The sequence below is a fragment of the Crocuta crocuta genome, unplaced genomic scaffold (genome assembly GCF_008692635.1).
Source record: "Crocuta crocuta isolate KB4526 unplaced genomic scaffold, BGI_CrCroc_1.0 scaffold110, whole genome shotgun sequence".
Lineage (NCBI taxonomy): Eukaryota > Metazoa > Chordata > Mammalia > Carnivora > Hyaenidae > Crocuta > Crocuta crocuta.
Genome location: NW_027527386.1, coordinates 3,166,719 through 3,190,385, shown reverse-complemented (window position 1 = coordinate 3,190,385; position 23,667 = coordinate 3,166,719). Strand labels below are relative to the sequence as shown.

General features: G+C 44.5%; 1 long non-coding RNA gene and 1 pseudogene across 1 annotated transcript in view; both read left to right on the top strand.

Annotated features, from left to right (window-relative positions):
- LOC144219850 (uncharacterized) overlaps positions 1 to 18,391 on the top strand; it is a 35,163-nt gene extending 16,772 nt beyond the window's left edge. The window contains exons 2-3 of the long non-coding RNA XR_013331529.1: positions 5,273 to 5,334; positions 18,107 to 18,391. This is a non-coding gene — a long non-coding RNA (uncharacterized LOC144219850). The remainder of the gene's footprint in view (positions 1 to 5,272; positions 5,335 to 18,106) is intronic.
- Positions 18,392 to 19,823: 1,432 nt separating this feature from the next.
- LOC144221424 (uncharacterized) lies at positions 19,824 to 20,958 on the top strand (annotated as a pseudogene).
- The last annotated feature ends 2,709 nt before the right edge of the window (positions 20,959 to 23,667 follow it).

Sequence of the window (23,667 nt, the reverse complement as noted above, 5' to 3'; positions counted from 1 at the left end):
CTGTGTTCCCTTCTCCCCCATTTTTTTCTTATCAAAACCGCACTTTTCCTGCACACACGAATTACACTCACCAGAATTGTTGTTAGAAACCCCGGGCTCCAGTGAAAACTAAGCGGTCACCCGTTGTGTTCTGTTACATCAGAATTCCCCAGATTGGCAAACTTCTCATATTTCGTAAGTTCCAGAAGCATGGTGTTTTCCTTCATAGGGGAAACAGGGGAAACTTTCAGGGGCGCCTGGGTTGCTCGGTTAGACGTCTGACTCTTGATGTAGGCTCAGGTCACGATCCCAGGATTGTGGGATCGAGCCTCGTCTCGGTCTCTGTGTTGAGCACGGAGTCAGCTATTCTCTTCGTCTCTCCCTCCGTCCCCCCTCCTCCACCTGTGCTCTCTCCTTCTAAAAATAATAATTAAAAAAAAAACCATGACCTACAATAAAGGTGAAGCATGTGTCCTTGGCTTGTCTGCAGAAAGAAGCCAAAAAGCAGACAAAGTTAGGTTCAGTAGTCAGTGCTTTCGTATTCTGCGTTATTTGGGGGAAGAACAACAACAAAAAACGACTTCACAGGCCCAGGTGACCTAAGATTCTGAAAGCTCATTTACAAGTTTTACCTACAGACCTTTTTATCTATTTAATCTACTTGTTCCTAACAGTTACCCATGAAAACCTCATGAGACAGACAAAATCATTCACACTTTTTTAAAAAAAAGTTTATTCATTTTTGAGAGAGAGAGTGTGAGTGGGGGAGGGTCAGAGAGAGAGGGAGGGAGAGAATCCCAAGGAGGCTCTCCATTGTGTCAGTGCTGAGCCTGACGCGGGTCTGGATCCCATGATCCAGAGATCAGATGCCCAGCTGAGGGAGCCAGCCAGACACACCATCACCCATCATTTTGCTGACAAACTGAAACAGAATATGAAATCAATGGGCGCCTGGGTGACTTAGTCAGTTAAGTGTCCGACTTCGGCTCAGGTCATGATCTTATGGTTCGTGGGTTCGAGCCCCATGTCGGGCTCTGTGCTGACTGCCAGCTTGGAGCCTGAAGCCTGTTTCAGATTCTGTATCTCCCTCTCTTTTTGACCCTCCCCTGCTCGCTCTCTCATGCTCTCTCTCTCTCTCAGAAATAAAAACATTAAAAAAAAAAAAGAATATGAAATTAACTAGTAAATCCAGGTAGAGTAAAAGTTGATTATCTATTACATTTGATATTGATAACTCCAAAAGACAGTTCTTTCCTTCTCTTTTTTTTTTTCTTTATTTTTGAGAGAGACAGAGTGTGAGCGGGGGGGGGGGGCAGAGAGAGAGGGAGACACAGAATCTGAAGCAGGCTCCAGGCTCTGAGCTGTCAGCACAGAGCCCGACGCGGGGCTTGAACCCACCAACCATGAGATCATGACCCGAGCCAAGGTCAGCCGCCTAACCGACTGAACCACCCAGGTGCCCCTCCAAAAGACATTTCTATTTTAACTAACCAAAGATTATCCCAGATCACGTGAACTTGAGAAACATCGGGGCCAGTCTCCATCTTTCTGAGTCCCAGGCTGCCCAGCCCTTCCAGAGCGCCTGTCTTTTAGCCAGTTAAATAGGGCTCTTACCTGCTCCTGGTGCAGGCTTCCAGGGACCCAAAGCCTCTGCGTCCTTCGCCCAGGGTTGTAAGGGGAGGCGGGGGCACGATCCAGGCAGCCAGGGTGGAGGTGCAGACAGAGCAACAAACAGGCCAGACCACCAGGCGGGATGCGGATTTCCTTCGCTCTCCCAGGCNTTTCCCCAACTGTAATCGAGCGTTCAGTTCCTCAGAGTGTGTACCGGAGGCCCCGTGGGTCCCCGAGCATGTGTCTGTCATGCCGCCTGCCCAGACTGTGCGACACGACTCTGGTGTCACCGCTAGGAAGTGTGCCGCAGACCCCGCGTGACCTACCCCGGTAGGAACCCTTCTGAGTGAAAGCAATCAGAGTGGCCACCGGATTTCAGACGAGGGCGAGTGCCAGGCAGCAGTCACAACAAGCACCCAGATGGGACAGTCCCTTCCAAGGACCCTGCCCCTGGTCCCAGCAGAAACCAGGACCCCAGAGGGCAGGACGTCAGAAGGGCTGCAGTCCCCCCGGGGGCCACCAGTTTCCCAAGTGGACTAACGTGGTTTTGCTCCTTGGTGACTCACAGATAGAAAATACATCAGGTGAGTGACCACACGAAGGCAACGTCACTAGCAGCTGATACGGATTCGGGATCACAGGGAATGACTCCCAGAGCCCTGAGGCCCCGGGGGGAGGGTGGATGGGCCCCTCTGGCTTGGGGCTGGGACGCATATTTCCGTGGGGAAGCCTTGTCCCATGTGGGGCAGGCAGGGGGTGCTGGGGGTGAGTCTTGGGGCAGCAGGTCTGTCCCCAGGGTGTGTGTCATGTAAACGAGGCTGTGCTGCTCCCCCGCGGAGACTTCAGTGTGACAATGAGGTAAAGGTAATTTGCTGGTCGCTCCAGGTCCTTCTGTGCAGGTGTGAGTCGGGGGTCTGGCTCACACCGGCCTGCGACAAGTCACTGTCACCCGAGGGGTGGTTTGGGGTTTCATTTGCCTCAGTGAAGAGAGAAGCCAGAAGAACTTCAGGGACATGTGGGACAAAGGTCAGTGAGCACAAGCGGGTGGACAGTAGAGGTCAGGGCCCGGGGTCCAGCTGGGGACAGTGTTTGTTTGCAAAGGCATATTTTAGCCTAAGAGAGAGTCTCTTGGTCCTTTGTATCTGAAAGCACAAACGTGAGGTAAACAGTAATGTTTCCGGGCTCCGGGGGCTCCGTCGCTTCAGTGTCCGACTCTTGATTTCGGCTCAGGTCTTGCGGTTCTGGAGTTCGAGCCCTGCTTTGGGCTCTGTGCTGACAGTGTGGAGCCTGCTTGGGCTCCTCTCTCTGCCCCTTCCCTGCGCGCTCTCTCTCTTTCTCTAAATAAAAAAACAAACCCATAATGTTTCAAAAAGAGTCGTAAGAACTCGGATCCTCCTCCTGAGTTCATTCCAAACCGTGTTACTCGTGCTCTGCTGGAATCGGTTTCCCAGCAGGTCCAGTAACGCTCACGCAGTTCGGGTCCCTGGTCCTACGGTCACCAGAATCCTGTCCGTCAAGTCCTTTCCATGAAACTCCTTGAAAATGAAGCACTTTTGCAGAAGCATCAGAACAACAGCCGTAAATGACAAAAGACCACAATATGGCTGCGGTTCTGACTAGAGGCTTCATGATCTCCTGGTTGTGAGTTCGAGTCCCGTGTTGGGCTTTGCACTGATAGCACAGAGCCTGCTTGGGATTCTGTCCCTCGCTCTCTCTGCCCCCTCCTGCTCTGTCTCTCTCAAAATAAACTTAAAAAGAGAAAAGCAGGGGCGCCTGGGTGGCTTAGTCGGTTAAGCGTCCGACTTTCGCTTGGGTCATGGTCTTGCGGTTCGTGGGTTCGAGCCCCGCGTCGGGCTCTGTGCTGACTGCCAGCTCAGAGCCTGGAGCTTATTTCAGTCTGTGACTTCCTCTCTCTCTGACCCTCCTCTGCTCACGCTGTCTCTCTCTCTCTCCTAGAAATAAATAAAACATTAAAAAAAAAAAAAGAAAAGCAAATATCTGGTAATCAGATGTTTGCCCCGTCATACAGATGGGCCACTCAGATACAATTTATCTTTTTAATTGACTCTTATTCTGGGAAAGGCCCCCAACTTGGATTTTTCTAGGTAGTTTAGGGAGGGACAAAAGTTTTTCTTGAACCCAAAGGGTTTCGATCGCCTTCAGCTTAAAACAGTCCTTGTGCGCAAGTGGCATGTTTTAGAGAGAACTGGATCTGAACCCCTTCAGGAGTAAACCATATGGGGTAAATCTGGGCTGGCCAGCTAGGGGCCCTGAGCTCCCAGGATGTCATCTGGCCTCATCTCTGTTACCCTGGGGATGGGAGAGCTAATGGCAGGAGCCTACACATCTCAACTTCCGTTGTCAGAGTCCATTCATTGCCACCCAGTGTAAACCTGGCACATTAGGCTCCTGCGGGGGGGGGGGGTAATGACCCCAGGATTAAGGGTATTTTTTTTTTTTAATGTTTATTTCTGAGAGAGAGAGAGAGAGACCGTGTGAGCCGGGGAGAAGCAGAGAGAGAGACAGACAGACTCTGGAGCAGCTCCAGGCCGAGCCGTCACCGCGCTGCCCTAGTGCCGTCGGGCACCCCCCACGGATAAGGAGAAGCACGACCCAGTCCATCCTGTCTGCTGCACCACCTCCGATTTTGTTAGGTTGGCGTTTGCTCGGGGGGCCCGGGGCCCTAGGGTTTCTAACACACGGTCCCGGTTCAGCAAAAAATCCAAGGGGGCCGGGAATAGGTAACGCGCAGCCCCAGAAGAGGTGCGTGGCTGCCGCGGGGTGGGGGGGGGGCAGCGTGTCCTGTACAGAGAAGCGAGTTGGGGCCTGTTCCGTGACACATTCTGACCGCCTCTGCCTCCTGCCGTGTTGCGTGACCCCTTCACACCTCATGTTGCCGTCGACGTGGTGTCCCGCGTCCCGCTCCCTCCCGCGTCCGGGGCCCCACGCCTTTGCTCATACCTCCTCCGCTACTTTGTTTGGCATTAATATTTTACAGTAAAGCCTCAATGGGCTTATTTACATTTTCCAGTGTTTTCTGTTTTTTAAAAATGGGCTGCTTTAGGATTGCCACATACACCTCATCAGAGCAGCGTCAGATCTGTGACAGCTTAGTTCCTGGGAGGCACAGAGCCGGCGGCGCGGCGGAGCGCACACCTGCTCATCCTGAAGCACCCCCACCCCTTCCCGTCCGTTTTGCTCCTCCCCCTCCTGTGTGCCGTTGTCGGGAAATAGATTACAAATGTGTTACGTCGTATGTTATACACCCAACAATACATTATAAACATTATTTTACACCATTGCCGCTCAAGTCAGTTAAGAAAATGAAGGCGAAAAATATCCATTTATGTCATTACCTTTAGCATTGTTCTTTACTAAAAAAATTTTTTTTAATGTTTATTTTTGAGAAAGTAAGGGTGGGGGAGATGAGAGGGAGGGAGACACAGAATCTGAAACAGGCTCCAGGTTCTGAGCTGTCGGACGTGGGGCTCAAACTCACGAACCGTGAGATCATGACCTGAGCCAAAGTCGGACGCTTAACCGACTGAGCCCCCCAGGCGCCCCTTCTCCCATTCTAAAGGTTGCCTTTTAATTTCGTTGATTGTTTTCTTTGCTGTGCAGAAGCCTTTTATCTTGATGACGTCCCAATGGCTTGTTTTTGCTTTTGTTTCCCTTGCCTCAGGAGACCTATTGATGCTATGGCCAGTGTCAAAGAGGTTACTACCTGTCTTCTCTAGGAGTTTGGTAAGTTTCCTGTCTCACATTTAGGTCTTTCATCCATTTTGAATTTAACTCTGCGTATGGTGAAAGAAAGTGGCCCAGTTTCATTCTTCTTCATGTTGCTGTCCAGTTTTCCCAATACCATTTGTTGAAGAGACTTTTTCCCACTGGATAGTCTTTCCTGCTTTATCAAAGATGAGTTGGCCATACCGTTGTGAGTCCATTCCTGGGTTTTCTATTCTATTCCACTGATCTGTGTCTTTTTGGTGCCACTACCATTCTGTCTTAATCACTACAGCTTTGTAATATGACTTAAAGTCCGGAATCGTGATGCCTTCAGTTTTGCTTTCCGTTTTCAAGATTGCTTTGGCTATTCTGAGTCTTTTGTGTTTCCATACAAATTTTAGGATTGTTTGTTCTAACTCTGTAAATAAATAATGCTGGTGGTCATTTGATAGGGATTGCATTTAAACGTGTAGATTGCTTTGGTTAGCACAGATATTTTAACAAGGTTTTTTTTCCAATCCATGAACATGGAGTGTTTTTCCATTTTTTTGTGTCCTCTTCAGTTTCTTTTGTGAGTGTTTTATAGTTATCAGAATACAAGTCTTTGGTAGGTTTATTCCTAGGTATCTTAGCGAGTTTGGTCTAATTATGAATGAGAATTATTCCTTAATTTCTCCTTCTGCTGCTTCATTATTGGTGTATAAAAATGCAATACATTTATGTATGTTGATTTTGTATTATGAGACTTTACCTAATTCATGTATCAGTTCTAGTAACTTTTTGGTGGAGTCTTTTGAGTTTTCTACATAGAGTATCATGTCATCTGCAAATAGTGCTAGTGTGACATCTTCCTTGCCAATTTGGATGCCTTTTATTTTGTTTTGTTGTCTGTTTGCTGTGGCTGAGACTTCTAGTACTATGTTAAGTAACAGTGGTGAGAGTGGACATCCCTGTCTTCTTCCTGACCACAGAGGAAAAGCTCTCAGTTTTTCCCCATTGAGGACGATGTTAGCAGTGCGTTTATCATATATAGCCTTTATGATGTTGAGTTATGTTCCCTCTATCCCTACTTTGTTCTAGGTTTTTATCATGAATGGATGTACCTTATCAAATGCTTTTTCTGCATCTATTGAGATGATCATATAGTTCTTATCCTTTCTTTTATTAATGTGATGTATCATGTTGATTGATATGTGAATATTGAACCACGCTTGCAGCCTAGAAATAAATCCTACTTGATCACGGTGAATGATTCTTTTAATGTACTGTTGGACTCCATTTGTCAGTATTTTGTTGAGAATTTTTGCATCTCTGTTCCTCAGGGATACTGTTCCTGTAGTTCTCTTTTTTGGTGGAATCTTTGGTTTTGGAATCGGGTTAATGCTGGCCTCATTGAAGGAGTTTGGAAGTTTTCCTTCCATTTCTATGTCTTGGAACAGTTTGAGAAGAACAGGTATTCACTCTTTCTGTGTTTGGTAGAAATCCTCTGTGAAGCCATTTGGTCTTGGACTTTTGTTTGTTGGGAGATTTTTTGTTACTGATTCCGTTTCTTTGCTGGTGATCAGTCTGTTCAAGTTTTCTATTCCTGTTTTGGTTTTGGTAGTTTATATGCATCTAGCATGCTTTTACATGCTGTTATCCATTGCTTCCAGATTGTCTGATTTGATGGCATATAATTTGTCATAATATTATAGTTGTTTTTATTTCTGTGGCATTGGTTGTTATTTCTCCTCTCTCATTTGTGATTATATTCATTTGGATCCTTTCTCTTTTCTTTTTGAGAAGTCTGGCTGCAGGTTTATTAATTTTATTAGTGTTTTCAAAGTACTATCGTTCCTTGTTTCATTGATCTGTTCTACTGGTTTTTTTGTTTGAGTTTCTATATCATTTATTTCTGCTGTAATCTTTACTATTTCCCTTCTGCTGGCTTTTGGCTTTGTTTCTTCTTCTTTTGGCTCCTTTAGGTGTAAGGTTAGGTTGTGTATTTGAGATTTTTGTTGGTTCTTGAGGTAGGCCTGTATTGCAATATACTTCCCTCTTTGGACCACTTTTGCTGCATCCCAAAGGTTTTGGAGCATAGTGTTTTCACTTCCATTTGTTTCCACGTACTTTTTAAAATTTCTTCTTTAATTTCCTGATTAATCCTCTCATTCTTTAGTAGGGTGTTCTTTAACGTCCAGGAATTTGTGGCCTAATTTTTTTGTTGTGGCTGATTTCAAGTTTTATAGTGTTGTGGTCTGAAATTACACATGGTATAATCTCAATCTTTTGTACTTGCTGAGGCCTGATTTGTGACCTAGTATATGATGTATTCTGGGGAATGTCCCATGTGCACTGGAAAAGAATATGTATTCTGCTGCTTTATGATGAACTATTCTGAATATATGTTAAGTACATCCCATCCATTGTTTCTTTCAAAGCCTTTGTTTCTTTGTTGATTTTCTGCTTAGGTGGTCTGTCCATTGATGTCAGTGGGGCCTTAAAGTGTCCACTATTATTATCAATGAGTTTCTTTATGGTTATTAATTGATTTATATATTTGGGTGTCACAAGTTGGAAGCAAAATACTTACAATTGTTAGCTCTTTTTGAAGGATAGACTCTTTAATTATGATGTAATGCCTTTCTTCGTCTCTTGTTATAGTCTTTGGTTTAAAATCTAATTTGTTTGGGGCACCTGGATGGCTTAATAGGTTAGGGGTCTGACTTTGGCTCAGGTCGTGATCTCACAGTTTGTGGGTTTGAGCCCCCGCATTGGGCTTTGTGCTGACAGCTTGGAGCCTAGTGCCTACTTCAGATTCTGTGTGTATGTGTCTCACTCTCCCCCTCCCCAGCTTGTATTCTGTCTCAAAAATAAAAAAAACCAGAAAACAGAATATAAAATCTAGTTTGTCTGATGTAAGTATGACCACTCTGGCTTTCTTTTGATGTCTATTTGTATGATAGATGGTTCTCCATCCCCTTACTTTCAATCTGCAGATGTCTTTAGGTCTCAAATGAGTCTTTTAAAATAAGGCAGTATAGGGGCGCCCGGGTGGCTTAGTCGGTTGAGCGTCCGACTTTCGCTCAGGTCACGATCTCGCGGTTCGTGGGTTCGAGCCCCGCGTCGGGCTCTGTGCTGAGTGCCAGCTCAGATCCTGGAGCCTGTTTCAGGGTCTGTGGCTCCCTCTCTCTCTGACCCTCTCCTGCTCATGCTGTCTCTCTCTCTCCTATAAATTAAAAAAAAATAAAAATAAAATAAGGCAGTATATAGATGGGTCTTTAAAAAATTTTTTTAAAATTTTTGAGAGACAGTGCAAGTGTAGGAGGGGCAGAGAGAGAGGGAGACACAGAATTTGAAGCAGGCTCCAGGCTCTGAGCTGTTGGCATAGAGCCTGACACGGGGCTCAAACTCACTGATCATGATATCATGAACTGAACTGAAGTCAGATGCTTAACTGACTGAGCCACCTAGGTACCCCTAGATGGGTCTTGTTTTCTTATCCATTCTGATACTCTTTTGATTGGAGCATTTACATTCTATTTACATTCAGAGTAATGTATCATTATTTTGGGATATTTTCTCTGTTTCTTTCTAGTCTTTGTCACTTTTGGTCTTCCTTTCCCAAAGGACTCACTTTTAATATTTCTTGCAGGGCTGATTTAGTGGTCAGTAATCCTTTAGTTTTTGTCTGGGAAACTCTATTTCTCCTTCTATTCTGAATAATCTTGCTAGACAGAATATTCTTAGCTGCACATTTTCCCCAGTCAGCACATTGACTATATCATGCTACTCTCTTCTAGTCTGCCAAGTTTCTGTGGGGAGATTTGCTGCTAACCTTATTTGTCTTTCCTTGTAAGTTAGCAACTTTCTTTGTCTTGGTGCATTTAGAATTTTTCTTTATATTTTGCAAGTTTAGCTACACTATGTCTTGATTTTGATGGGAGTTCTTTGTGCCTCCTGGATTTGGATTTCTGTTTCCTTCCCCAGCTTAGGGAAGTTTTCAGCTATTATTTCCTCAAATAAACTTTCTGCCCCCCTTTCTTCTTCTGGGACTCCTATGATATAAATGTTATTACGTTGGATGGAGTTTAGTGAGTTCCCTAAGTCTACTCTCAAGATCTACCATTATTCTCTCTATTTTGTTCAGCTTCATTTCCCTCCATATTTTTATCTTCTATATCACTTATTCATTCCTGTACTGCTTCCATCCTTATGTTCATTATATCCACAGTTACAGATCTCAGTTACAGCTGAGATCCTGAGTAGAATCTCAAGTCCTTACGATGGTTGCTTTAAATTCAGCATCAGTCATATTATTTATATCTCCTTCAGTTAGATCCCTGGCCATGACCTCTTTTTGTTCTTTCTTTTGGGATGAATTCCTCTATCTTAGCATTTTGTCTAGGTCTCTGTCTTCTTCTCTGTGTTAGGAAAACCTGTCTTCTGCTCTTGGGCCAGCAGTACCTGCAGAGCACAAGGAGGCAGGACGTCGTGTAAGCAGGTTAGGTAGCCAGGGCTGATGCCGTGCTGTTTACTGAAATTGGTTTACATTGAGGAGTGGGGTAGGGAAATGGCACCAGCCAGTTCTTTTGCCCCTGAGAGGAGGGTCCATATTAGCTGCTCTCAGGGAAGCCCTCCCAGAAGAGTGAAAAATTTCCCCTCAGACGTCCTAGGTTTTTTTTAAATCGCTGTTCTCACACTGTGTGTGGGTTGCTTGTCTGCTTGGAGTAGCACAGTGCTTTTTGGGCTCTGTCACAGCCAAGCTGGCTGATATATACTTGTTTTCTTTAAAAATTTTTTTAAATATTTTTTTAATGTTTTATTTATTTCTGAGAGAGAGACAATGGGAGCAGGGGAGGGTCAGAGATAGAGGGAGACACAGAATCTGAAACAGGCTCCAGGCTCTGAGCTGGCTGTCAGCAGAGCCCGATGGGGGGCTCAAACCCACAAACCGCGAGATCATGACCTGAGCCGAAGTCGGACGCCCAACTGACTAAGCCACCCAGCCACCCCTTTATTTATTTTTGAGAGAGAGCGGGGGAGGGCCAGAGAGAGGGAGACAGAGAACCTCAAGTAGACTCTGCACTGTCAGAGCCCAGTGTGGGGCTTGAACTCACAAATCAGGAGATCATGACCTAAGCCAAAACAAAGAGTTGGACACTTAACTAAGCGACATACATGCCCCACAAGCTCGCTTGCTCTTAAAACTCCAAATTTCAGGGACCTGGTGTGGCTGGGACCTGCGCGGGTCCTGTGCGAAGGGTCTTGCCATGGAGGAATGGATCAGAAGGGCAACCATACCAGATCACAGGGGCATGGCATTTGGAACATCCAGGCTAAACAGAGGGTGTCCAGTTTACCTGCTCTCAACAGGTGTTTCTGTGCCTGTGCTGAGGCATGGGTGAGGGAATGGCACCCATGGGCTCTTCTGTCCCTTGAGAGGTGAATTTGCAAATGTCACTCTCACAGATGCACTCCATAAAGGGGAAACGGTCTCTCCCTGTCCCTTGGTGATCCTGAGGTCATGCAGTCGGCCCCAGGGTTGTGTGGCTGTCTTCTCTCTAGGAGGAGGGCAGGGTCTCAGGTCTTTACCGCAGCCAAGCGTGCCAGCCACTGAAACGTGTCTTTGAGCCCCGCTGGTCAGCTCCTCTCACTTTCCCAGCCGACAGTTTCGGGGAAATGGTCTCCTTGTGCCTGTCCCTGTGTGATCTTCTCTCTCCTCCATGGCACCTGGCATCTGTTTCTCCCCCAAACCACGTTTCCACCCCTCCTAGCTCCCTCAGAGGGGCCTCACCTCTCCCTCTAGTTATATGCAGTTTGTTCTGTCCGTCTCCAGATCGATTTCTTGGGTGTTCAGAGTGACACAATACTATCTACCTGTGTTAAAGGGATGAGGCCTGGAGTCCTCCTCCTGTGTGGCTATATTAGCTCCATCCTTCAATTGGTACCAGCTTAAAGAATTTTCTTAGTATTTTCTTATAAGGTGCTTCTCTTAGGAAAAAAAAAATCCCCTTGATTTTTGTTATTTGGAATTGTGTTCATTTTGCCTTCACTTTTGAAAGTTAGCTTTCTAGATATACATCCTTTATTGGCAGTTGCTCGTTCTCTCAGCACTCCAAATACGTTCTTCCGTTCCCTTTCACCTCTGCTGCCTCGGTCTTCTCGTGGTTCCCTTTTCGGTGACCGGTTTTTCTCTTGCTGCTTTCACGATTTCTCCTCATGTCGAACTTCCACAGTTTTCACTATGATATACCTGTCCGTGGATCTCTTTGCAGTTTTCCTCTTTGGAGACCATTGAGTGGACGTGAATTTGATTTTCAATAAATTTAGATCATTTTTAGCCCTTATTTCTTTAAAAATGTTTTTAATGTTAATTTTTGAGAGAGGGAGAGATAGAGTGTGAGCAGGGGAGGGCAGTGAGAGACGGAGGCACAGAATATGAAACCAGCTCCAGGCTATGAACTGTCAGCACGGAGTCCAATGCAGGGCTAGAACTCACAAACTGTGAGATCATGACCTGAGCCACCCAGGCACCCTATTTTTTTAATTTTATTTTTAAAATTTATAGCATTTAGCTAACTTATCCAAGTTAGCATATAGTGCAACAATGATTTCAGAAGTAGATTCCTTAATGCTCACCCATTTAGCTCACCCTCCCACACAACCCCTCCAGTTACCCTCTGTGTGTTCTCTATATTTAAGAGTCTCTTATGTTTTGTCCCCCTCCCTGCTTTTATATTACTTTTGCTTCCCTTCCCTTATGTTCATCTGTTTTGTATTTTAAAGTCCTCATATGAGTGAAGTCATATGACATTTATCTTTTCTGACTAATTTCGCTTAGCATAATCAGCTTTGTAATACAGCTTGAAGTCCGGGATTGTGATGCCTCCTGATTTGGTTTTCTTTTCCAAGACAGCCATTATTTCTTGAGAATTTGTTCACTTCTGTCCTTCACACGTATGTTGGTTTCACTAAATGGTACCTTACATTAATTCTACATTTTTATTCTCTGTTCTTTGGATTGTATAACCAATTATTCTGTCGTCAAGTTCACTAATAATCTGGACAGTTTTAATTTCCTGTTAGCCCTTGTAGTGAATTGTAGTGAATTATGTCATAACCCAGGGAGTTGACGGTCATTTGTGTCAGGTCTCCAACACCAACCTCAGATCTGAGGATTCACTACAGGGCTCAGAGAAATATTTATTCCATGGAAGGACTTACTTCAGAAAAGCTGTTATCCACAGTATGCAGTTTACTACAGAGAAAGGGTCTGTATTAAAATTAGTGAATGGAAAAGGAACATGAGGCAGAATCCAGGAAAAATCAGCCTTCTCAGTGAAGTTGTACAGATAGATAGAGCTTAATGTGTGAAATCTTTGCAGTCGGGTGAGCTCACCCAGGCCTTGGAGTCTGGGATTTTTATTGAAGGTTCGTCATGGGCATGGCCATGTGGCTGGTCTTAGCTTCTCAGCATCCAGTTCCTCTAGGAGTCTGATACAGTGTGCCCCAAGGCTCCAGGTGTACAAAAGAAGGCATGCGTCAGAAATCTCATTATTACTCGGAGACTAAAGAGCATCCTACTAAAGAATGACTGGGCTAAGCAAGAAGTTAAAGAGGGAATCTGAAAGTACATGGAAGCCAATGAAAAGAACACCACAGCCCTAAACCTGTGGGATGCAGCAAAGGCGGTCATAAGACGGAAGTATAGAGCAATCCAGGCCTTCCTAGAAGGAAGAAAGTTCTCAGATATACAACCTAACCTGACACCTTAAAGAGCTGGAAAAAGAACAGCAAATAAAGCCCCAAATCAGCCGAAGACAGGAAATAATAAAGATTAGAGCAGAAGGCAATGCTATCAAAACGAACAAACAAAAACAACAGAACAGATCAATGAAACCAGAAGCTGGTTCTTTGACAGAATTAACAAAATTGATAAACCACTAGCCAGTTTGATCAAAAAGAAAAAGGACCCAAATAAATCAAGAATGAAAGAGGAGAGGGGCGCCTGCGTGGCTTAGTCGGTTAAGCGTCCGACTTTCGCTTAGGTCGTGATCTCGCGGTTCGTGGGTTCAAGCCCCGCGTCAGGCTCTGTGCTGACTGCCAGCTGAGAGCCTGGAGCCTGTTTCAGTCTGTGACTCCCTCTCTCTCTGACCCTCCCCTGCTCACGCTGTCTCTCTCTCTCTCTCCTAGAAATAAATAAAACATTAAAAAAAATTAAAAAAAAAAAAAAGAATGAAAGAGGAGAGATCATAACAGGAGAAATAAAAATAAGGGAATATTATGAGCAATTATATGCCAACAAATTGGGCAATCTGGAAGAAATGGACAATTCCTTGAAACATATAAACTACCAAAACTGAAACAGGAAGAAATAGAAAATTTGAACACACTTATAACCAGTAAAGAAATTAGTAATCAAAAATCTTCCAAAAACAAGAGCCCAGAACCAGACAGCTTTCTAGGGGAATTTTACCAAACATTTAAGGAAGAGTTAACACCCATTCTCTTGAAGCTGTTCCAAAAAATAGAAATGGAAAGGAAAACTTCCAAAGTCTTTCTATGAAGCTAGTATTACCTTGATTCCAAAACCAAAGACCACACTAAAAAGGAGAACTATAGACCAGTTTCCCTGATGAACATGCGTGCAAAAATCCTCAACAAGAATATTAGCCATCTGGATCCAACAATAAGAAAATTATTCACCACAACCAAGTGGGATTTATACCTGGGATGGAGGGCTGGTTCAGTATCCACAAAACAATCAGTGTGATTCATCACATCAATAAAAGGATAAGAACCACATGATCCTCTCAATAGATGCAGAGAAAGCATTCGACGAAATAACAGCATCCTTTCTTAGTAAAAACCCTCAAAATAGGGATAGAAGGATCATACCTCAAGATCATAAAAGCCATATTTGAAAGACCAAATGCTAATATCATCTTTAATGGGGAAAAACAGAGAGCTTTCCCCCTAAGGTCAGGAATGTGATTGGGATGTCAACTCTCACCACTGTTATTCAAAATAGTATTGGAAGTCTTAGCAACAGCAATCAGACAACACAAAAAAATAAAAGGGATCCAAATCATCTAGGAGGAGGTCAAACTTTCACTCATTGCAAATGACATGATGCTGTATACGGAAAACCCAAAATATTCCACCAAAAAAACTTCGAGAGCTGATCCATAAATTCAGCAAAGTCACAGGATATAAAATCAATGCACAGAAAACAGTTGCATTCCTATACACAAATAATGAAGCAACAGAAAATCAAGGAATCGATCCCATTTACAATTGCACCAAAAACCTTAAAATACCGAGGAATAAATCTAGCCAAAGAGGTGAAAAGTCTATACACTGAAAACCATAGAAAGCTTATGAAAGAAATTGAAAAAGACACCCCCCCCCCAAAAAAAAAGTTCCATGCTCCTGGATACGAAGAACAAGTATTATTAACATGTCAGTAGTACCCAAAGCAATCTCCATATTCAATGCAATAGCTATCAAAATAACACCAGCATTCTTCACAGAGCTAGAACAAACAATCCTAAAATTTGTATGGAACCAGGAAAGACTCCAAATAGCCAAAGTAATCTTGAAAAAGAAAACCAAAGCAGGAGGTATCACAATCCTGGACTTCAGGCTGTATTACAAAGCTGTAATCATCAAGACAGCATGGTACTAGCACAAGAAGAGACACTCAGATCGATGGAACAGAATAGAGAACCCAGAGATGGACCCAGAGACATATGGCCAACTCATCTTTGACAAAGCAGGAAAGAATATTCAGTTGAGGGGCGCCTGGGTGGCTTAGTCGGTTAAGCGTCCGACTTTCACTTAGGTCATGATCTCGCAGTTCGTGGGTTCGAGCCCTGCGTCGGGCTCTGTGCTGACTGCCAGCTCAGAGCCTGGAGCCTGTTTCAGAGTCTGTATCTCCCTCTCTTTCTGACTCTCCCCTGCTCACGCTGTCTCTCTCTCTCCTAGAAAAAAAAAAAAATTCAGTTGAATAAAGAATCTCTTCAGCAACTGGTGCTGGGAAAACTGGACAATGACATGCAGAAAAATGAATCTGGACCACTTCCTTACACCATACACAAAAATATACTCAAAATGAATGAAAGACCTAAGTGTTAGACAGGAAGCCATCAAAATCCTCGAGGAGAAAGCAAGCAAAAACCTTTTTGACCTTGGCTGTGGCAACTTCTTTCTCTGGAGGCAAGGGAAACAAAAGCAAAAATGAACTATTGGGACCTCATCAAAATAAAAGTCTTCTGTACAGCAAAGGAAACAATCAGCAAAACTAAAAGGCAACCAGCGGAATGGGAGAAGATACTTGCAAACAACTTATCAGATGAAGGGTTAGTATCCAAAAATCTATAAAGAATTTATCAAACTCAACACCCCAAAAAACCAATAATCCAGTGAAGAAATGGGCAAAAAACATGAACAGACACTCTATAAAGAAGACATCCAGATGGCCAGCCAACACATGAAAAAATGCTTGACGTCCCTCATCATCAGGGAGATACAAATCAAAACCACACTGAGATACCATCTCACACGTGTCAGAATGACTAACATTAACAACTCAGGCAACAAGAGATGTTGGTGAGAATGCAGAAAAAGAGGATCTCTTTTGCATGGCTGGTGAATGCAAACTGGTACAGCGACTCTGGAAAACAGTATGGAGGTTCCTCAAAAAATTGAAAACAGAAGTACCCTATGACCCAGCAATTATATTACTAGGTATTTATCCAAGGGATACAGGTGTGCTGTTTCAAAGGGGCACATGCACCCCAATGTTTATAGAAGCACTATCGACAATAGTCAAAGTATGGAAAGAGCCCAAATCCCCATTGATGGATGAATAGATAAAGAGGTGGTGTGTGTGTGTATACACACATATACATACACATATACAGTGGAGTATTAGTCGGCAATCAAAAAGAATGAAATTGTGCCATTTGCAACTATGTGGATGGAACTAGAGGGTATTATGCTAAGTGAAATTAGAGGAAGACGAATAATCATAGGACTTCACTCATATGAGGACTCGAAGATACAAAACAGATGAACATCAGGGAAGGGAAGCAAAAATAAAAACAGGGAGGGGGACAAAACATAAGAGGGGCGCCTGGGTGGCTCAGTCAGTTAAGTGTCCGACTTCGGCTCAGGTCATGATCTCATGGTTCATGGGTTCAAGCCCCGCATCAGGCTCTGTGCTGACAGCCAGCTCAGAGCCTGTAGCCTGTTTCAGATTCTGTATCTCCCTCTCTCTCTGACCCTCCCCTATTCACGCTGTCTCTCTCTCTCAGAAAAAAAAAAAAAAAACATTAAAAAATTTTTTAAACAAAAACAAAACATAAGAGACTCTTAAATATAGAGAACAAACAGGGTTACTGGAGGAGGGGTTGTGGGAGGGAGGAGGGGCTAAATGGGTGAGGGGCATTAAGGAATCTACTCCTGAAATCATTGTTGCACTATATGCTAACTAACTTGGATGTGAATTTTTAAAAAAGGAAGGAAGGAAGGAGAGGAAGAGAGAGAGAGAAGGAAGGAAAAGAAAGAAAAGAGAGAAATCACATTGTTAGAAGGGCTCTGCCATGGCCTAAGGCCTCACCTATATACACAGAGTTATCAGTGTATTTCGAGGGCTTGCATATTTCTTCCCAGGAACTGATGAAGGGCTAGGTCTAAAGAATGTGCTTTAGGACTCAGTTTAATAAGTCCTAAAGGATTACTGGAATCGGTTTGGATAACTGAAATCTTTACCCTTTTACTGCATACTTTCCAACAGAAGTACTTATTTCAGATGCATGGCACATCTCTCTGGGCCCTAATGATAGAAAGGAGTAGAAGAGTGGCCACAGGACATGTAGAGTGAAGGTTGGTTCCGTAGCGGCTCACAGAGGCCTGTGAGCAGTAGAGCACATATTGTGAGACCAGAGCTTCCGTTTTGAACTTTCCATGAACAGAGTTTAGTTCCCCAGTGCTTTCACACTTACCCTACCTCCTGCACACACATGTGCATTTCAGAACTCAGTGCTCTTTGAGAATGTGGCTGTGGACTTCACCTTGGAGGAGTAGTCTTTGCTGGATTTTGTGCAGAAGAACCTCTAGAGAGATGTGATGTGGGAAACCTTCCAGAAACTGGTCTCAGTGGGTGAGGACGGCTTCAGGCCAACAAATCTCTCTCACTCATGCTTTTCCTAGATTTGAAATACGGAAAAGGAATACATTGTGGTAAATAGGACAGATGTGTGGAGCATCTGGGTGGCTCAGTGAGTTAGGCATCTGACTTCAGCTCAGGTCCTGATCTCATAGTTCGTGAGTTCGAGCCCCACGTCAGGCTCTGTGCTGACAGCCTGGAGCCTGCTCTGGATTCTGTCTCTCCTTCTCTTTCTGCCCCTCCCCCACTCACTCTGTCTCTCAAAAATAAACATTAAAAAATACTAACAACAACAAAAAGACCGATGTGGTCACGGCCATCACAGACCTAGAATCCAACAATGTCCCCTTGGTAATGGAAATGTATGCATTAAAGTGAGATTTTATCTTTGTCTTGGTTTAGAAGATCTGAAGCCCCTTTGGCTTTAGTAGTGTGGGTGCTGGCTTCCTGCTTTGTTTTGGTTCACAGAGAGGTGTCTTCCTGGAAACCCTGTGACAGTCATCAGTAAATAGTGTACTATTTTGACCCCTTTTGCCTGCCATTGGCAAAGTTCTAAAAGCACTAAACTCACCAAAGTCTTTCTTTGCTCAGAAGGGCCTTCTTCTTTTAATATGTTCATTCACCTTTTTATTTCAGATGATGAGACACTGTTTAAAGCCAGTGTGTTGGTTCCACAGGATGCACATGAGAAGAAAAAAAATCTAATGAACAGAAAATTCATTAGAAATTCACAAGAAATAATTCTTGTGCCTACATTTTAGAAAAAACATTGGGAAGACCATGGCATTGAAGATCAGCATGGAAACCATGCCGGACACCTGAGGGCAGCTGCAGTCACAAGATAAAAATGTCACAATCTCAGGACAGAATTTAAGTAGGTCATGAACTTAAAAAACAAAAAAACAAAAACCCAGTTCCAAATCTGTTTATTTAGAATTTTGTCTTTGGATTTTTTTTTTTTAATTTAAAAAAAAATTAATGTTTATTTTTAATTTTTTTTTTTAGNGCCAAAGTCAGACGCTTAACCGACTGAGCCACCCAGGCACCCCTAGAATTTTGTCTGAAGTATAATTCAGTTAGAAATGATTCTAGGAGGGGCGCCTGGGTGGCTTAGTCGGTTAAGCGTCTGACTTTCGCTTAGGTCATGATCTCGCGGTTCGTGGGTTCGAGCCCCGCGTCGGGCTCTGTGCTGACTGCCAGCTCAGAGCCTGGAGCCTGCTTCAGTCTGTGACTCCCTCTCTCTCTGACCCTCCCCTGCTCACGCAGTCTCTCTCTCTCTCCTAGAAATAAATAAATAAAAACATTAAAAAAAAAAAAAAGAAATGATTCTAGGAGGGGCGCCTGGGTGGCTCAGTCAATTGAGCGTCTGACTTTGGCTCAGGTCATGATCTCACGGTTCATGGGGTTCAAGCCCTGTGTCGGGCTCTGTGCTGACAGCTCAGAGCCTGGAGCCTGCTTCGGATTCTGTATCTCCCTGTATCTCTGATCCTCCCCTGATCACACGGTCTCTCTCTCAGAAATAAATAAAAACATTTAAAAAAAATGATTCTAGGAAGACCCCATACAGAACAATCAGTAATGAACACTGAACATGCTGAGGTCGCTTCCAGGGCATGTAATGAGCTCTAAGACAATCCACAGAGGGTAGAGAAACTTCCTGTGCACTAAAATGGAGTTAGGGGCACCTGGGTGGCTCAGTCAGTTAAGTGTCTGACTTCAGCTCAGGTCATGATCTCACAGTTAGTGGGTTCGAGCCCCGCATCCGCCTCTGTGCTGACAGCTAGAGCCTGGACCTTTTTCAGATTCTGTCTCCCTCTCTCTCTGACCCTCCCCTGCTCACTTGCTCTCTCTCTTTCTCTCAGAAATAAGTAAAAAAACATTTAAAATTTAAAAAAAATAATAAAATGGAGTTAGTAATTTATTTATAATACTTATTAGTTGCTAATACCAAATCACTAATAAACAGAACATTGACAATGTACTTTGGACTTTGAACAGAAATCCTGTGACAGACAGATTCCAGGAAAGCAATGAAGGAATCAACACAGAGACACCTGCAGCCACTTTTCCCACCTTGATTCCTGCAAGAATATTTCTACTGGAGTAAAACTCTATGAACGCACCAAGTGTGGAAACGGCTTCCTGCATCTTTCTTCCCTTAAGAGGCATGTCCGATCTCACTGTGGACAAAAGCCTTATCTGTGTCAGGAATGCTGGCAGGCCTGCATTTGTCCCACGTGCCTGAGAACTCACACTCGAGAGAAACCCTATGGATGTAAATTATGTAGTAAAACTTTTCCTTTTTTCTACTCCCTCACTCAGCGTATCAGGATTCACACTACAGAGAAAAACTATGAACGCAAAGCATTGTGGGAAAACCTTCCATGAATTCTCCAGCCGCTGTAGACATGCGAGAACTCACACTGGGGAGAAGCCGTGTAAGTGCAAGTAATGTGGGAACCCCCTCAGTTATCCCTCGATCTTTCAGAGACGCACAATCACACACACTAGAGAGAAGCCCTATGAATGCAAAGTACACGGGGAAGCCTTCTACCGTCCTTGCTCCCTCACTCAACAAGTGAAGATACACAATTCAGGGAAATCCTATGATTCAAGCAGTGCAGGTGAGCCTTCAGTCAGTTGTCAAGCTTTCCTGGGCACATGCGAACGCACACCAGCGAAAAGCCATATAAATGTAAGGAACGTGGGAAAGTCTTTATTTATCCCTCAGTCTTTCAAAGGCACATGATAACACGTACTGGAGAGAAGCCCTATGAATGTAAGTCATGTGGGAAAACTGTCTGGCATCCCTACTCCCTCTCTCAACACATAAAGCGTCACTCAGGAGAGAAAGCCTATAAATGCAAGCGGTGCAGCACGGCCAGTCTTACTAGACACGCAAGAACTCACTGGGGAGAAGCCATATAAGTGTACAGAATGTGGGAAAGCCTTCAGTTATCCCTCAACCTTCCGAAGGCACATGATAACGCACACCGGGGAGAAGGCCTTTATGTGTAAACAGTGTGGGACAACCTTCAGTTACCCCCAGTCTCTTCAACGACACAAGAAGACTCACACTGGAGAGAAGCCCTGCGGGCGTCAGGAGTGTGGGAAGGCTTTCAGTTGGCCCCAAACCTTCTGCATACGTGTGAGAGTGCACACTGGGGAGAAGCTCTTTAACTGTAGGCAATCGTTCGGTTCCCCCAAACCTTCCAGGGGCACGTGAGAACCCACGCCGGAGAGAAACCTCACCAGTGCAAACTGTGGGAAAGCCTTCAGCTGGCCCTCAACCTTTCTGAACCATGTGAGGATGCACTCTGGGTAGTAGCTCCAGGAAGGCACGGTCTGTGTGAAACATTTCAGTTAAGTCGTACTTTCTAGAGAGGAATTCCATATTTCTAAGTCATGTTGGAAAACCTTGTACTAATTTATGTATAATGCCCCAGAAAATTCATGCCAAGGCAAAAATATAGAAGATATAAATATGGTATTGTGTTGGTCATTGCCTCATTTAAAAAATGGACCCCTAGGTGCCTAGGGGCACCTGGGTGGCTTAGTCGGTTGAGTGCCTAACTTTTTTTTTTTTAACTAAGTTTATTATTTATCTTGAGAGAGAGCACAAGCAGGGGAGGGGTAGAGAGAATTCCAAGCAGGCTCCAAGCTGCCAGCGCAGAGCCTGACGCGGGGCTCGAACTCACGAACGGGGAGATCATGACCTGAGCTGAAGTCGGACACAAACCTACTGAGCCTCCCAGGCGCCCCGAGTGTCTCTTGACTTCAGCTCAGGTCATGATCTCACAGATCATGGGTTCAAGCCCTGTGCTGGGCTCTGTGTTGGCAGCATGAAGCCTGCTTGGGATTCTGTTTCTGTTTCTCTCTGCCCCTCCTCTGCTCTCGCAAAATACATTTTTATAAATGGGCCCCTAAATAGTGAATGTCACGTTCTTTCAGAATTCTTTCACAAATGTTCACGTGAGAAATAATTCTCCGAATCTTCCTTCAGGCAGAGCGCACAGGTTTGAATAGCATCCCCTGCTTCTCGATTTTCTAGTTTTTCTTCCTTTGTAGTGTATCTGAGCCACAGTAACCTCACGTGTGCTTGTAATGCTACCGAAAGTCTAACTGCTGTACTGAGCGTCAGTGCCTGACAGTACATCCACTCCAAGCTCCCTCGGGAGTCAGCCTTGCTGGTTGTGTAATCCAGCTGCCGTTAGAACAAGGAGACAGGGAACCACCCCCTGCCCCTGCCCCCAGCGTACGTAGAACACCAGGTCTGCGTTCTCCCCTCACTCACAACCTTGCTTTGTGGCCCCAGGTGTGCTACGTAGTCTCCAGGACTTGGGATAAACCCTGTTCCCGTGAGTTCCCTGGTGGCTGTTGGTAAGGTGCACCTTACAGTCCTGAGAAGAACAGTCCGGTCACAACACTGGGTCTGGGTGGGGCAGGTCTGGGGGGCTCACGCCAAGTAGTACAGCCCAGGGGGTGCCCCTAGGCTTTCCTAGCCAATAACATCGCTACCAACAGGCTGAGACGAACAGAACCAGTTTTTCTGTATCATCAGAATAACAGAACTTTAGTAACTTTGCAGTTTTCTTACTGTTCATGCCACGTGGTGGATATCACTAATGTAGTTTTTTTTCTTCCTAAAATAGTCTGTTTAAAAAAAACAAGTCTCGGGGCACCTGGGTGGCTTAGTCGGTTAAGCATCCGACTTTCGCTTAGGTCATGATCTCGCGGTTCGTGGGTTCGAGCCCCGCATCGGGCTCTGTGCTGACTGCCAGCTCAGAGCCTGGAGCCTGTTTCGGTCTGTGACTCCCTCTCTCTCTGACCCTCCCCTGCTCACGCTGTCTCTCTCTCTCTCTCTCCTAGAAATAAATAAAAAATATTAAAAAAGTTTAAAAAAAAAAAACCAAGTCTGATGCAAAATTTTATAAGTATGCAAAACTCTACAAAGAGCGATCTTTATCTCCTGCAGTCTGCTCTTTTCCTTGCTTCTCCACATGAACTGGACAGCAAGCTCTGAATGAAGAATAGAGACCTTTGGGGCGCCTGGGTGGCTCAGTCAGTTCAGCATCCGACTTCGGCTCAGGTCATGACCCCACAATTCTAGGGTTCAAGGGTTTGAGAGCCCCACTGGGCTCTGTGCTGACAGCTCGGAGCCTGGAGCCTGCTTCTGATTCTATATCTCCCTCTCTGTCTCTCTCTCTCTCTCTCTCTCTCTGCCCCTCCCGCACTCGTTCTGTCTCTCAAAGACACAGAAAGAATAGAGACCTTTGACATAATAAAATGTACAGATGAGCTGGGGGATGGTTATACTGGATTTCATTACGGAAATGTGGGTAAGGCTGGGAGTATTTCCCTAAATGTCTTCCCTGTAGACTTCTAGGTTCAAATTCATGAACTGTCAGACATGCATGAGACCTGGAAAGCAACACGGACTTCCAGCTACTCGGGATTCCTGCCCCTTTTAATGAAGAGGACCCTCAAAACAGATAGCATGCACTTGACATTCATTCTCAGACTTAAGATGCCAGCATCTCCATGTGCTCCCCCAACACAGGTACAAAGAAATGTTTTTACTTTTCACTTGGGATATATTTAAAAATCCCATTGCAAATATGGACTGTGAAATGAACTAATTGCCAAGTTAGGCAACATTTAATCTGTCAGTGTTACTAGGTTTGTACAAATTCAAGGACTTTTCTTTCCGGGATTTTTTTTTTTTTTAAGTTTTTATCTATTTTGAGAGCAAGCATGCACACGCAAGTCGGGGAGGGACACACACACAGAGGGAGAGAGACTCCCAAGCAGGCCCTGCACTATCAGTGTGGAGCCTGATGCAGGGCTCAAACCCACAAATCTTGAGATCATGACCCAAGTTGGAACCAAGAATTGGACACTTAACCGCCTGAGCCACCCAGGCCCCCCTTGATGCTATTTTCTGAGCAGCTCTCATATACCCAGCATTTTATCCTCAAAATGTATACAATTAGGGTTAAAGCTAATCAGGGCATCCTAAGCTCTGGATGTAGAGGCATGAAACAAACAAATGTTTACACTCCTGGTCTTATATTTTTGTGAGGAGAGAGAGATCATTAACATGGCAACGGTTTGGTTTATAAGGGAATAGGGACCTTTCGGGAAAGTGAACTACGACAAGCCGGATAATAGGAAATGCACTATAGGAAATGATGTGC